This window comes from Siphateles boraxobius, unplaced genomic scaffold (assembly GCF_051911475.1).
Source record: "Siphateles boraxobius isolate OS27281-9 unplaced genomic scaffold, OSU_SipBor_1 56, whole genome shotgun sequence".
Lineage (NCBI taxonomy): Eukaryota > Metazoa > Chordata > Actinopteri > Cypriniformes > Leuciscidae > Siphateles > Siphateles boraxobius.
Window position 1 is genome coordinate 5,803,734 of NW_027509182.1, and position 15,055 is coordinate 5,818,788.

Here is a 15,055-nt window from a genome sequence, read left to right on the forward strand (position 1 = left end):
TATTATGTAATACTATAGTAATAGTATTTATGCAGTAAATATGTTCCTACTTGCAAAAATGTGCAAATATCAAAGGTTTCTATATGGGTCATTTTTGACCCATGTATGTAAAATTGATGTTGAAATACACAAACTGTGTTTATAAAGTAAGAAAGGAAACATAAATATAAATATTTAATGAATATCTGGAATAAAAAATGATAAATTACATATATTTTAAAGATTCAGCAAAGAAACACTCAGCCATGACTGAAATGACATAGGAAATGAATACGGGTCATTTTAGACCCGTGTATGTACAATTGATGTAGAAATGTTTGTTTATAAAGTAAGAAAGGAAACATAAACAGAATGATTTGTGGAAATCAAAAACAAGATATTTAATAAATGCCTGGAATAACAAATTATAAAATTCATATATTTTAAAGATTCAGCAAAGAAACACTCAGCCATGACTGAAATAACATAGGAAATGAATACGGGTCTTTTTAGACCCATGTTGCGCATTAGAGGGGTTGCGATACAAAAACAATTTTTATTCAAAAAGTAAGAAAGGTAAAATAAAAATAAGTATTTGTGATGATCAAAAACAAGTTAATTGAAGAATACCTGGAATACTGAATTATTAAATTAATTTCTTGCAAAGATATAGAAAATAAAAACTCAGTCGGGTCACTTTAGACCCATGTTGTGCATCAAAGGGTTAAAAATAAAATAAAAAGTTGAGTAGCTTGCATCACCTGATATTACTTTCTGTCTTTTAACATTTCTGTCGTAAAACAGTTGTCAAATATGTTTTGCTACTTACATCTTACCTTACAGCAGTACAGCATCAAAATTATATTAAAGTGGACCAATTATGCTTTTTTTTACATTTTCATCTTTCCTTAGTGTGTGATGTTGCTGTTTGAGCATGACGCCATTGTTAGTTTACACGTGGACTGCGTTTACTCCTCCACTATTTCAGGTGAGTTCAACTTCGTCAAGTGGACAAGGGAAGTTTATTTGGACAGACCCTTGACGCCTCCATTTTGATAGAGGAAGCGAGACTACTCATATATACACTTAAGGCAGATCTATAGACTATAGTCATAGTGCAACACGAATGTGACATCACAACAGCAACTCACAGTGCTCGCACTTAATTTACAAGTGATCAAGGCCTTAAGGCTTTCCATTTACAACCCTGCAAGGGTTCTGCCTGTAGTGGAATGCAAGCAATGATGTATATTTGAGTGAATATGGCGGATGGAAGTTAGCGCTGGAAGTGGTTGACCAATCACAAAACACTGGTCCAGTCGACCAATCAGAACACAATGCACTTCTAGAAAGGAGGGGCTTCATAGAGACAGGAACTAAACAGAGTTTTACTGACAGACTGGGAAGAAAGGTGCTGCAACAACGTAAATATTTGAAAAATATTGTGCTTTTTGAACATTCAAGCAGGAAAATCTATTCTATATAACCTAAAAAATCAAGACTTTCCAAACTTTTTTTTATTTTTTGCCATATCTGATTATTGTGGGGGGCCTTTCAATGTGTTCATTATGGCATTGCATAAATAAAGCTTCTTTAGTTCAGCTCACTCTTAAAAACTATTTTTAAGGCATGGTCCAGCTAATGCTGTAATAAAGAGCAAACAAAGAGCCAATAGCTCTGTAACAAAGGCTATTTCACCTGAAAGACAATACTTCCATTGCTTCAGTCGTCATATTTGTGCCATCTCCCTCCTTCCTCTTGTACTGTTTTGATATCTGCATCGGCTTGCACATGTTAGAGTACACATAGTGTTACATGATTAGTGTCTAATTGTGTTAGCATGCTTCATGCTTCTATAAGGGCACATAATTCTACATAGCGGACACACTTGCCTTGGAGGCATATACAGTAGTCAATGCAAAGGCAGTGACATGCTAGTCCTAAGTGACACTATGAGCTTTTATGAGAGCAGGATTTGTTTGAGTCACACACATAATGTGTAGAGAACGTGCTTTACATATTGACGTTCAAGGGGAATTAATGAATCAAGACTGCAAGTGCACTCAACTGGCTCAGGCAGGATTCAGCCCCTCACTGAATGCTAACGAACACACAAAACAAACGCACACTGACCTATAATTGAAAGTCAATTAAAAATATTGGGAGGTTTATGCTGGAAACAAGAGGATTTTTGCCAATGGGTTAAGAAATTTATGGCAAGACACTACAGGAAAACCATTTGTGCACTAGTCGTTTTTGAGATTTTGAGTTATTTGTCTTATTCCAGTGGGATTTTTTTTTTAATCACACTCTTTATTTTTCTGTAGATTTCAATTACAATGAATATCTTTAATGTTTTCTCTCTCTCTTTCTCTGTGGCAGACTTTACAGGTGTATTCCCATTTATGTTCTGAAGGTTATATATATATATATATATATATATATATATATATATACAGTTGTGGTCAAAATTAATGGCACCCCTGGTAAACATGATCAAAAATGGCTGTAAAAAATAAATCTGTATTGTTTATCCTTTTGATCTTTCATTCAAATGTACAAAAATCGAACCTTTCATTGAAGTAAAAGTGGAAAAAGTGAAATTAATAAAGTAAAAGTGAAACTGAAACTGTGTGTGTGTGTGTGTGTGGGGGGGGGGGGGGTCAGGGGTCACATTATGAAATAAATGTTTTATTTCATAAAATAATTGTTGTTTCACCAATAATTGTTGTTTTAAACAATTATTGGTAACCTTTTATTAAATACTTTTTGTAACCTCCTTTTGCCAAGATAACAGCTCTGAGTTTTCTCCTATAATGCCTGATGAGTTCGGAGAGCAACTGACAAGAGATCAGAGACCATTCCTCCATACAGAATCTCTCCAGATCCTGTAGATTCCCAGATCCATGTTGGTGATTCTTCTCTTCAGTTCACTCCACTCGTCAGGTCAGTGAACTGGGACGGTCATGGCAGAAGCTTAATTATGTGCTCCGTAACACTTTTTTTCTTGATTTCGATGTTTGTTTTGGATCGTTGTCCTGATGGAAGATCCAACCACAGCCCATTATAAGATTTCTAGCAGAGGCAGTCAGGTTTTGATTTTTTATCTGTTGATATTATCCACGATGCCATGTATCTGAACAAGAAGTCCAGGACCTCCAGCGGAAAAATATCCCCACAACATTAAAGATCCAATTAGGGCTGAAACGATTCCTCGAGTTACTCGAGTTACTCGATTACAAAAATCCCTCGAGGCAAAAACTCTGCCTCGAAGCCTCGTTAAATTCCTATGACGCGCACTATACGCGCGGCGCAGGGATTCGATTGTTTCACACGGACCGTTTATTCACACGGACCTGTTCAAGAAGAAATAGTTGGCGCGATGGCGGAGAATAAATATGTAAATAAACGGGAGAAATTGTCTAAAGTGTGGGATCATTACACACTTTACACACTTAACTCGCTGAAACAAGGTAACGTAGTCTAAGCCTATTGATGTTCGCTGATTTTAATCCCATACTCTATTTGTAGCGATGTCTTGATGCGGTTTGACTAGATATGATTTTTAGCTTTGATGACATGTTTAAGTAGTAAACGTAACTATCACGTTCAATTGCAAGAGTATAGCCTAAAAAAAGAACCCCTTCACACACACACACACGCCAGTCAGACCAATTGCAGCAATGCATCACATCCCTGCTGAAAAATCCAGCTAAAACCAGCCTAGGCTGGTTGGCTGGTCTTAGCTGGTTTAAGCTGGAAGTAGCTGGTTTTAGTTGGTCTCCCAGCCTGGCTCAGCTGGTCAAGCTGGTCTCCCAGCCTGGTCAAGTTAGTGGTCAGCTGGTCTCCCAGCCTGGTTTAGTTGGTCAAGCTGGTCTCCCAGCATGGTCAAGTGAGTTGGTGGTCAGCTTGTCTCCCAGCCTGGCTTAGCTGGTCAAGCTGGTCTCCCAGCCTGGTCAAGTTGGTGGTCAGCTGGTCAAGCTGGTCTCCCAGCCTGATTTAGCTGGTCTCCCAGCCTGGCTTAGATGGTCTCCCAGCCTGGCCAAGCTGATGAACATCTTAACTAATTACAAATTAATCAGATTTCATAGTCCATATACAGATAAGGTTTTAGCATCATAGTTAGGCTGGCTAGATGGTACAGCCTAAATTATTATAGTTGTTAATACAACAGTATATCTGAACAGTATTAAACAAAATTATATTCAAATTATTAAATTAAATTATAATAAATTAAGTATTAAAATAAATTATAGCATAAATCCGTAGCATGCCCGCACTCGATTCAGATTCAAATATCGTTTGAACAAACACATTCACCATAGTTTTCTGACCAAGTATAGTCAGCTTTTTTATTTTTAATAAGTGTTTCAGTTGTGAATAGACTTGTTCACAAATTACAAGTGAAACAATGTCTCTATACAATGACCAATTTAATGTCATATGTAATCGCAAAACTAGATAAGCTGTACAATATCTTAAGACACCAAACACATGATACACATAATCTGATACAGGTTTATTTTACATTAAGTTCCATTCACAAATTCCACAAACATAAAACTGATTGTGTCATTGAAGACTGCAGTTAGGGGAGAACAACTGACAGTTAGACAGAAACACAGCAGCACTACACCAAAGCATCTGCACTGTGGCACACCTACATTTACACTCCCCCCACACCCTAGACACCCCCTCTTCCTCATCGACACCCCCTCACCCAGACCTTGTGTGTCTCCTTAATACTTTCCACCTTTAAAAAAAAATAAACAAATAACATTTTAAATTGTTACAATGTGATTTTCTTTATGTATGTCTGAAAAGTAGTTTGACACTTAAGTTACACTATATATATATATATATATATATATATATATATATATATAATACCAATAAAATCAAAAGCAAAGTGATGGTATAAAAAATATTGCAAGCACGTTTACAAATAAAATAAAGAGGTTGTGTTAAATTCTTAAACTAAGTGCCACTTTGTCCCACTATCACCTGCTGCAGCGGTGGCATTTTGCATGTTTATGGGTCATAACTGTACACAATGAGTTTTAAATTCATGATTTAATATTAATGATATTTTAAATTATGTTATATGTTTTAATTCTAGATGTTTATTTATATGCTGCGTGCCCTTTGAAGTGTTTTAATGCGCGTGCGCGTAAACATTCGAGTCGCATTTAAAGACTGGAGCGCGTGAGAGCAGATGGAAACGAGGAAACATCATCAACTGACAAACAGCAAAACTCCCGTCTCTCGCTGTTGTTTTCACTGCTTTTAGGTAAGTTTAGTCAAAAAAATCACACAAATAATACATACAAACGTGCCTGACACCTTTCTTATGTGTAACTGATACGCTTCTGTTGAATATTTACTTTATCGAAATGGTTTTGTGTCTTCGAAAAAGTCCGTTAGCATCTCAACCGTTTTCAGAAGAGTTGAGTTAAGGCAAACTCTACAGACTTAGCTCTTGTTTATATAAGTTTGGGGTTTTAACCACATCTTTGTGTAGATAACAGTTTTTGATATTTTTGTTTTGCTGTTAATTTGTTAATGGGTGATTGGAAGTAAGCTAATTTATTTAGCTAATAGAATGCACTGTGCTGTTAATCAGTGACGTCACTTACAAATATTGATTAAAAAAATGTGATTTCAGGAGCGACAGAAAAAAAACTACAATAAAGGGTGAATTATTGTTTAATCATCATCATAATAATTTCATATGCATTTATTTCACAATATCTATTATCTTAAGATTATATATATATATATTCTTTCTCTTTTCTGCATTTCACCTCTGCCTAGCTTGGTTCCTTGTAATAAACCCTATGTTCTATTGTAAATCCTATTTAACATTGTTGGCTCTGACAAATTGCATGTTATGTTCCTAGATCATCATGTTGATGGCCTGCTGCACCCCCTGTCCAAGACAATCTCCACGGCTATGAACCATATGATTAGTAAGCAAAACCTCAAACATAGTGCTCTACTGTTCAAAAGTTTGGGGTCTGTAAGATTTATGCTTTTGAAAGAAGTCTCACATTTTAGAGATCATTAACCCTAGGTTTTTTCAGTGAAATTGTCCTTGAGAAGCCTGTAGGCTAGATAATCAGCTAATGATAAGTGACAAATATAATGGTCATAGTTATAATAATTCTTTTAACTATTATGATAATATCATGGTCATTGGTATGTTTTATTTTATTTCTCTAGGTCTGTCTTGAATTATGTTGGCCAATGAGACGGACACCATGCTGTCCAACTCAAAGGTATTTATTTATTCGTATGTATGTTTTATTGATAAATACTGAAATTCATTTTACTTATAAATGCTGAATGTGGTTCAGGGGGTCGACAACTTTAGGCACGCAAGTTATTTTTCACAGATATCTGGCCAGCTTACTCGTGGCTCATACTCTTAGCCTTTAAAATGTTTGAATTTATATCCCCAATGCAATATCAGGGGTAAATATATCATTAGAGTTCTTAAAGTTATGGCTATGCTCTTGTTACCAGATGAGATATAATCCCTAGTGTTTGGCCCTGTGATTCTTCAGGACAAGATCTTGATGCCATCCACACTAAGATGCACATCCACAAGAAGGTGAGTTTCACAATAGCTGCCACTATCACAAATCAAGAGACCGAACACAACAGGCTTTCATCCGTATGAACTCATCCATATGTAGGGATCGGTACCGAAACCCAGTATTAAACTGGCCCTGTGGCCAAACTAAGGAAGACCGCAGTATCGATAAGCTTGGACGTTATCGGTTCTTCATACCACGTGTGTTTTTCAGGCTGGTTGTTTGTAATTTTGTAAGAGTAGGGAGAGGCTGTACCTCTCATGTGTGTGTCCTGTGTACTATAACTTTACAACAGGAGCTGGTACTTGATTGAAAAGTTTAGAGCTGGTTTTTTTTTCACTCTATTCTCATTATGTTCATTTACATGCCAACAGCTCATGATGAAAGTTTTCTAGCATTTATATACTAATAATATTGTTGATATTAAGCAAAGTTATTTACAAGATCTTTAAAAAATAATTAAATGTCTTTATTATAATTAATATGACTCAACTATGAAATAGTTTTACTGTTATCTGTGTCTTTCCTTTTACTTTACAGCACATCACTGACAGGCTTTCCTATGTGATTGATTCAAGTTTTCTACCATGGTATTTATCCAAATGAGGGTTGTAAATGCATGGACATTTTATATTTGCCATTAACTGTTAATCTTAGTTCTCTGGACTTCTCACAAAATGCCATATTAAAGGAATATTCAGAGGGGTGAATTGAAATAATTTCTTTTGGGCAATATCATGCCCCAAATATTGTATATTGAGTAGGATATATCGTTTTAGCATCAATATCGCGTTGTGCACATCCACGATAGTCCGTCGCAGGATGTGCGTTGTAATGTATAGGGATCGTAGTTTATCTGTGATCCGTATGGGCCAGTTGTCCCCCGGTTCGGAACGCATGTGATTCCCGGATTAATTGCAAAGTTTAACCATCATAGAGTGAAAGTTTATCATTTGCATGTGTTTTTAAGTCGAGTCAGGCATCAACCGCAAGAGGACTCACGTGCACACACCGAGCCATGCAGACGGCACGTGAATGCCCAATTCAGTTCTCTTTCTCTTTCTTTTGAGCATAAACGGGTACATGCATGCAAAATGAAGTCAAATGCCCATCTCGGCAATCACCCCCCATCAACAAAACTGAACAGTCCCCACAAGAAGAAGCAAATATATTTATTATATTTATAATATTTTATTTATAAGTAGCTATAACAAAGTTATATGTTAAGTATTATATTTCACCAGATTTTATAGTGTAAAACATATTCAAGCGCGAATGAGAACTGTTTCGAGGGGGATGCCAGGTGTGCAAAAAAAAAACCGAATATTCGAAGGTCACATTTTCAAATCGAATACCAACCCACCGAACGAATATTTGAATATTCGGGTCCAGACCTAATGCAGATTCACTTCTCTACAAAAACTCCCCAATTATTCTATAATAATTAATTATTTTCAAATAGACCTAAATAAATATTCTGATGCAATTGTTTTTGTATCGCAATATATATAGCAGAAAAACAAAATATGTATTTAAGTTTTTCAATATCGTGCAGCCCTAATAGTGAGCATATCTTAAATTGAACCTGGAATGATAATTTGTGATACCAGATGAGATGTATGTATGATAGATTTTTAACTGTACTATGTTTGTATTGCAGGTTTTCTGGGATCCCAGCGGAAGGCATCAGATGTTGGCCTGGACAGATGTACCTGTACACCACACGACCTCTGCTTTTGCATGGATGGCTGATTACTATCATGTTCTGTGAGGGTATTATTATAGCAAAACTGAGCACCTGTGGCAGTGGAGTCTGTAGGTGTAAAGTCACACGTCAGTAAATTTAAAGTCACCGAAAAAGTTTTTTTTTTTATAATAGAAGTTTCAAACTTTTTTCTCTCACAAACACAGAAGTTACAGCTTTTCAAATTCTTCATTGGAGGTGCACAAATACTATTTTACAAATCACAAATTAAGAAATGTATATGCTCACATTTAAGCCGCGATCACACAAGGGGTTTGAGCATATGACTTTACAACAAAAATATCATTCTTTTAAGTCAGCCAAGAGGTCACACCTTCATGTATTGATCTTCTACTGGTCACACGTTATCATGTAGAGCAAATTCACAGGTCGGAGTTCACCAGACTTGAACTGGAATGCAGTAAAATATGAAACTTTGCGAGAGCTAGCATTACCAATCTCCCACATTCACATGTAAATGAATGGAAGTCAATGGAATGAAAAGTGAAGTGTGACCACATGAGAATAGCCAAACAGTATAGATGATTCACAAAATTATACACAAAGAAATGTGCATGATTGGCCAAAATTGTACTGTTCTCAACAAAAATATGACCCTGTGAGTTTGGTAATTTGTAGAATAGGATTTGTGCACCTGCAATGAAGAATTTAAAAAGGTGTAACTGATGTGTTGTGTCTGTGAGAGAGAAAGGAAAAAAACTACATGTTTGCATCTACTTACATCTACTCTGTTTTGCTTCAATAATACTCGATATAATACATAATTTGAGTCGATATTCTGATCATGTTTTTTCAAGCACAATTTATTAATGCCAAACCACATCAATCGTATTAACTATAATTTATTTTGTATAAAATTAATATACAGTACCGGTCAAAAGTTTGGAAACATTAATATTTTTAATATTTTTTGAAAGAAGTCTCTTCTGCTCATCAAGCTAGCATTTATTTGACAAAAATAAAACAGTAATATTGTGAAATATTATTATAATGTAAAACAGCTGTTTTCTATGTGAATGTATAGTAAAGTGTAATTAATTCCTGTTTATAATATATCATGTGACACTGAAGACTGGATTAATGATGCTGAAAATTCAGCTTTGCATCACAGGATTAAATTATATTTTAAAGTATATTAAAATAGAAAACCATTATTTTAAATTGTAATTATATTTCACAATATTACAGTTTTTTTTCTGTATTTTTGATCAAATAAATACAGCATTGATGAGCAGAAGAGATTTCTTTCAAAAACATTAATACTAGTAAAGTAGTACCATCAGATCATCTTTTTTCTTTGTTCATCTGGCTGTTATAACTCATGTACAACAGCATAACAAAATTTAAAGTTAGTGATTTAAGGGCCAAGAGACCAACTAAAACAAACACCGATCACCATATTTGTGACTTAAAATTCCAGGGGGGGGGGGGGGGTTCTCCTTCAGTGATTCTGCTTGTTACCATCAGGTGTCTTCAATAATACATAATCATCACTCAATCACAAAATTATCTCATTAAACACTGCTTCTGTGTTCATGTAACACTCTGCTCAGAGTTGATATAATTCACACTGATTTTGCTGTGCCTTTACAGTTAAGTCAGTTTTTAGGACAGTTTTTAGCATTTTAATCATTTCAATTAATAATTTTGTACATAACTGTTACTATATCACTGGTTTGTTTTAAGGGGCTGAAATATCAAATAAAAAAGCAATTTGTTTGAATGGTTGCCTGTGCTCCTGAAGATTATTTAAAGTGTATTTGGAATTGTTTACTTTCTTTGTCACAACAACCAGTGGCAGGAAAAATAGAGAAGACATAGTCAGCCAGCCTGACCAGCCAAGACCAACACTGACCAGCCAAGACCAACACTGACCAGCCAAGACCAACACTGACCAGCTAAGACCAACACTGACCAGCTAAGACCAACACTGACCAGCTAAGACCAACACTGAACAGCTAAGACCAACACTGACCAGCTAAGACCAACACTGACCAGCTAAGACCAACACTGAACAGCTAAGACCAACACTGACCAGCTAAGACCAGCAAGGCTGACCAGCTAAAACCAGCCTGGCCAGCTAAAACCAGCCAGGCTGTCCAGCTAAAACCAGCCTGGCCAGCTAAAAAAGTGTTCAAAACCCCTCTAAAACCAGCCTGATAAACCAACTATGACCAGGCTGGGAGACCAGCCTGACCATCTTAGGCTGGTTTTAGCTGGATTTTTCAGCAGGGATATGCTTAAACTTTTATGTAGCCACGCAGCAATAATTTCAGCATGCATTCACTGTACACACCGGGACGTGATGGAGGAACAAATATTGTATTGCAGTCTTTGCGAGACCTTGTTTGTATTTCACGTCTGCCAAATACGGACAACAACAAAAAATTGAAGTCCCCAGCCTGTTGGTTTTTAATAAAGATTCGGAGTACTCATTTTTCAGTTAAAACGCACGGAACAAAAAGTGCGTCAGCTTTTACTGCGTGTTCAACAACAAGTCACGTTACAGCTCTTCTTCAGCGTTAAACTACCAAAATACACAAATATGCTTAGATGCTTAGAGTGGTTATATTATAACATTTTAAAGAAAAATTCACATATGAGATAGCTTTATAACTTGCATACTATATAACTTATAGTAACTTATAAAAGCTTTAACTAAAATAGACACAAGTTTAATATAACTATTCTGTTAATAAAACACACACACAAAAAAATATCCGATTACTTGATTAATCGATCGATTAAGTGCTAGATTAATCGATTACAAAAAGAATCGATAACTGCAGCCCTAGATCCAATGGTATATTAAACTGTACACATGAGTACTTTTTATCCTTGTGTGCACCAAACCCATCTAGTGTGTTTGCTGCCAAAAAGTTCTTTGTTTAGTTTCTTCTGACCACAGAATTCTGTGCCGTTTGAAGTGACTTGAAGTTCAAGTCCTGTCTGATTTTTTTTGCTGGATTTTTTTTTTGGGGGAGAACAGAGCATTTTTCTTGAAACCCTCCCAAACAACATGTGGGGATGTAGGGGTTGTTTGATTTTTTTTTTTTATAGATTTTTTTTGGAAGGCTTCTGACCCCAAGACTTAACTAATCTCTCCAATTCTCCAATGTGATCCATGGAGAGTCTTTGGGCGCTCAAACTTTCCTCCTCACCATGCATTAAGACATCTTGGGTCATCTCTTACTGGCAGATTTGTAACATCTTTAATTGATTGGAACTTCTTAGTTATTTTGCCCTGATGGTCAAAATGGGAATTTTCAAATCTTTAGTTTCTTACAGCCACTTTCTATTTTGTGAAGCTCAACAATCTTTTGATACTCATCAGAACTATATTCTTTAGTTTTACTCATTGTGATGGATGATTAAGGGAATTTGGCCTTTGTGTTTCCTCATATTTAAACTCATCATGGCTAGACAATTTCATGTTCCTAGTCACCCTGGTGTGCTAAAAAAAAAGGTAAATATTAATGGGAACATACTTCAGAGATATTTTACTCGTAAAAAAATTCTAGAGGTGCCAATAATTGTGGCCAATGTGTTTTGGAGAACCCCCCCCAAACACACACACAATATTCACCTAGTATATATATATATATATATATATATATATCTGTGTGTGTGTGTGTGTGTGTGTGTGTGTGTGTGTGTGTGTGTGTGTGTGTGTGTGTGTGTGTAATTTATCATTTCCCTGATTCATTTGCCTGATTTATATAATGTTTTATTCCTAAATCCCCTCTGTAAAAACCTTTTAATCTAAATGTAAACAAAATGAAACAAGAATTGTGAACCTTGCTTTATCCAATGTTCATATATCTGTTATGGAAATGTATGCATATTAGTGCATATTTAATTAGATAATGCCTCAATTGCATATTTAACCACTTGAGGAACTTGTCATACTCAACTGGGAATTATGATTTCAATTAAACTTTTTACGCTATTCACCTAGTGAATTCTTGCCATAATTTAAGATGTATGATTATGATATGGTAACACTTTATTTTGATGATCCACCAACATTCACTGACTATAAGTAACTTTGCAACAACATGTCAACTTATTCTACTAACCCGAACCCTAACCCTAACTAACAGTCTGCTAATACTCTAATGAGAGTTAGTTACGTTGCAAAGTTACTTATAGTTAGTAGAATGTCTAAAGTGGACCATCTAAATAAAGTTTAACCTGATATTTTACTGTAAAACAAGAAAAAATACAGATTAAGAGAAAAAATGAAGAGACAAATGCTGTATGGGGGTAATATCATGATGCCAGCTCGCTCCAGCATGTTTGAGGAATTACCCTACACAAACCGTTTGTGATTATAATCAGAAAATCAACAGCGGCATTGTGTGGATCTGTTAGGCTGGGTCGGATCTGGCAAACACGGCCGAGTGGAGATGTGAGATACTGCTATGGTTGAATTCTGCTGAATATTTCACTGCAATGATAACTATAAAATAAAAACAGCCCCTGTCTGCTGAGATGTCATGTTCAAAAAAACACTATGCGCGATGATTATAATGGCTGTAGCCTGGGAGCTAATGCTTAACATCATATACCGCTGGCACTGACATAATGTGCAAATTATGTTCCCCCTAACAAGGACACAATACACCTTTCTGTTTCACATTTAATTTCTTTTATTTCATTTTATTGCAAATAAAACATTCTCTGTTGCCTCACCACTCACTAATGTCTGTCTTCACTTCCTGCCACAAAAGAGAAAAAGAAGGTATTCGGGGACAATTATGTCATTGTCAAAACATGTTAGTGCTTTACGGGTTGACGTGGTGAATCACATGGTGACTATGTTGGCCTCTGTGGATTGTCTAATAGGCCCTATTGGGTCACACGACATGTTGGGGGAAAAAATATTTTCCAAACCAGTTCTGGATGATGATGGGAGTATTTTGAATGAAAGGATTTGCAAGTGAATATGGTAGGCTACTGCATGAAATAAACCTACAATTTTGTTCCAGTTTGGAAATACATAAAGGTGGTTTGAGGATCTAAAAACAGATGTGGCACATATGCATCCTAATTTATTTGCATCTAAATACAACTCTGAACAAATATGGCAACTGGAAAGGAATGGAAATGCTGATGACCTTGCCCTGCCCGTTTGTGTCCTGTTGAGGAAGGGTGAGGTGATATCTATAATAAGGGTATATATTCCTGGATGAACTGCAGCTTCTCTGGAATGACTTGTACTAATAAAAAAATAATAAATAAAATCATGGTAATTGCATGTTTTTGGGCATATACAGTAGCATGAGATATGATATGATATGACATGATATGATATATATGATATGATGAGACAAAGAGGGAATTATGTTAGCAAGATTAAGACTGTGGAAAACCAGGTTTACATTTTTTGTGCGTCACATGAATGTGAAGTTTGCGGGATTTATGAAAATAAGTTGTGAACATTTTTGTGTGAACACTGAACGATAAACGTATACTTTTAAAGGGACAAGATTTAGGATCCAGATAAAAAAGCACTGTGGCAGTATGGTACCCTGATAGTATTATTAGGTGTAACGCGTTAAAAGTAAGAGTTACAAATAACTTTTATCAAGTAACTAGTAAAGTAACACATTACTTTTAAATTTACTTTTTAAAATAAGTAATGCAAGTTACTTTATTTTCCCATTTATTGACTGACAATAAATTGAGAGAGAGATCAGGCATAAGTGCAGAGGCGTTGGGGTTTTTCTCAAAATTAATAAAAGTTGTATAATGCAAACTCAGAAAGATTATGTTAAATTACACATTATGTATTTAATCTCACTTTATTGCCTTTGCTGCTGACCTTCAATGGTGCAATACAATCACACTATTAACTTTTGACTTAGATAAACATCACATTTGTTTCATTTTTTGCGTTTATTGCTGAAGTAAAAGTGATGAATTTGTTTTACAATCCAGAATGGCGGCACAGCTGAAAGGTTTGTTTGAGCTGCGCTCTCTACTGTACGGGAGTGAGTTTGCATCTCCTTCATCCTGAGGCTTTTTTATGTAACTTTTGTGTGAAAGGGCCTTTAAATTTGTGAAAAACTGAACTTTTCTGTTTATAAAAAAAACAAACAAGCAAGCCCAGACCAGATGAGAAAAATTAACGTAAGTAATGTAAATCATCACTTTTCATAAAAAGTTAGTAAGTAATGCAATTAGTTACTTTTTAAAGGGAGTAACGCAATATTGTAAAGCATATTTTTAAAAGTAACTTTCCACAACACTGCAAACTAAGTGTTGGGGAAAGTTACTTTTAATGATTCGGGTGATTCGTATTTTCCAACGCTGCATCTGCGCTGCATTTGAGACGAGACGCAAGAACAAACCGATTCACTCGAAACAGATTTACCGACTATAGTAGTCAAAGTACCTCAAAGAACACCAGTGGACTATTAGACTATAATTACATTGGTAGGCTAACGTTACATGTTCAAAAACATGATTAAACCATGGTCATTTTTTAGTGGAGATTATGGGCATGCATGACATCTGGAGGATGCATGGTTGAGTTTCTATTTAATTTCTTGTATAGGCCTATTATTTGATAAAATAACTCAGACAGAGACTTTATTTATATTATCAATGCACGTGCAGACGTGCTATTTATTTTATACTGAATCCACCTCAGTCCAATAGGTGGCAGTATGTGGACTCAGATATGTGATCTGCCACAAATGAACAGAAG

At 35.6% G+C, this 15,055-nt stretch overlaps 1 long non-coding RNA gene across 1 annotated transcript; it reads left to right on the plus strand.

The window, feature by feature from the left end:
• Positions 1-5,186: 5,186 nt before the first annotated feature.
• LOC143714847 (uncharacterized) lies at positions 5,187-10,068 on the plus strand. Its single transcript, XR_013195626.1, has 6 exons — positions 5,187-5,269; positions 5,880-5,948; positions 6,202-6,257; positions 6,505-6,592; positions 7,116-7,165; positions 8,236-10,068. It is a non-coding gene; the product is annotated as an uncharacterized LOC143714847 (long non-coding RNA).
• Positions 10,069-15,055: the final 4,987 nt, after the last annotated feature.